At 38.4% G+C, this 1657-nt stretch overlaps 1 protein-coding gene across 14 annotated transcripts in view; it reads left to right on the top strand.

Annotated features, from left to right (window-relative positions):
* LOC100954037 (ankyrin repeat and KH domain-containing protein 1) overlaps nt 1-1657 on the top strand; it is a 172935-nt gene that overhangs the window by 71776 nt on the left and 99502 nt on the right. The gene's annotated exons all lie outside the window — the stretch shown is intronic.

The following is a 1657-nucleotide window of genomic DNA, read 5'->3' as shown; positions in this document are numbered from 1 at the left end:
AACCTCAAACTCCTGGCCTCAAGCAATTCTCTTGCCTCCGCCTCCCAAGTAGCTGGGATGACAGGCGCCTGCCACAACACCTGGCTATTTTTATAGGCTGGGTCTTGCTTTTGCTTAGGCTGGTCTTGAACCTGCAAGCTCAGGTAATCTACTAGCCTTGGCCTCCCACAATGCTAGGATTACAGGTGTGAGCCACCGCCACCGCACCTGGCCTTACTCTCAATTTTAAAAATTAACCTTAACTTTTTCATTTCTATAAAAGTTGAAGGACAGCTCCACAATGTAACTGCTTTTCTTAGACACTTAAATCTTTAAAGATGTCATTTTTAAAAGGGCTTCTTATTGTTACTAATGTTTTCTTGATGACTATGGGCTTCTTACTCACCTTCTCTCCCTTTTGAATTGTTTATGGCTTCTGAAAGGGAGAAGTTAGTTTCTTTTTGATCTGTATAGGAGGCGGGAATGCCATGATAGAGGTTATAATTTAGTCCCTTTAAGCCTGTTCATTTCTAGACTTTTTTTATTTTTTATTTTGAGACAGAGCCTCAAGCTGTTGCCCTGGGTAGAATGCGATGGCATTACAGCTCACAGCAATCTCCAGCTCATGGGCTTAAGTGATTCTTTTGCCTCAGCCTCCCAAGTAGCTGGGACTACAGGCGCCCACCACAATGCTCGGCTATTTTTTGGTTGTAGTTGTCATAGTTCTTTGGCAGGCCCAGGCTGGATTTGAACTGGCCAGCTCTGGTGTATGTGGCTGGCTCTTTAGCTACTTGAGCTACAGGCGCCAAACCTCTAGACATTTCTAAGTCATTTCAAAAAGAAAAAAGAAAAAAGCTACAAACAAACAATGTAACCTAACTGTATGTACCTCATATTTAAAAAAAAAAAAATTCATGGGTGGTGCCTGTGGCTCAAAGAGTAGGGCGCCAGCTCCATGTGCTGGAGATGGCAGGTTCAAACCCAGCCCCAGCCAAAAAACTGCAAAAAAACCCCACATTATCTCCTGCAAAACAAAACAAAAAAGAAAATAAAAAAAAAAAACAAGTGGGAATTAAGTTTTGACAAAGTGCTTAGTTTTAAAATATTTGTGCTTTATTCATTGTTAATCTATGGTAAGTAATAAGTATTTTTACGTAGACTATTTGTAGATTTATAGGATATACTAGAAAAAAATTGATCTGTAAACTTTTATAGGTGTTTTGGAAATAATGTGGAATTTTTCTTTCTATCCAGGTCTGATATATTGTTTAAGACTTGAATACTTGTATAAAGTAGCAGTATATAAAGGAAAATAAATATTTAACAAAACTTTATTAATCTTTTTGAGTTTTCATTTAACATGAATTTTAATATAACCTAGCCTCAGGTTTTCCTTTGCATTATTACTGAAATAATTTCTTAAAGCATTCTGTTAATGGTTTGGATAATTTACGGTTAGACAGACCAACCATAAAATCTGATTTCTTTCTGATTCAGATGCTGTTATTCACTCTAGTTAGTGTATATATTATTCAGTCATTCTTCCCTCATTTTCAGTAACTTTATCCCATTCAAGAATCTTCTTGGCTCGGCGCCTATAGCTCAACCGGCTAAGGCACCAGCCACATACACCTAAGGTGGCGGGTTCGAATCCCCAGCCTGGACCCGCCAAACAACA

Source organism: Otolemur garnettii, unplaced genomic scaffold (assembly GCF_000181295.1).
Source record: "Otolemur garnettii isolate 467f Iridium unplaced genomic scaffold, OtoGar3 scaffold00003, whole genome shotgun sequence".
Classification (NCBI taxonomy): domain Eukaryota; kingdom Metazoa; phylum Chordata; class Mammalia; order Primates; family Galagidae; genus Otolemur; species Otolemur garnettii.
Note: the sequence above shows the minus strand (reverse complement) of the source record. Positions and strands in the feature narration are given on the sequence as shown.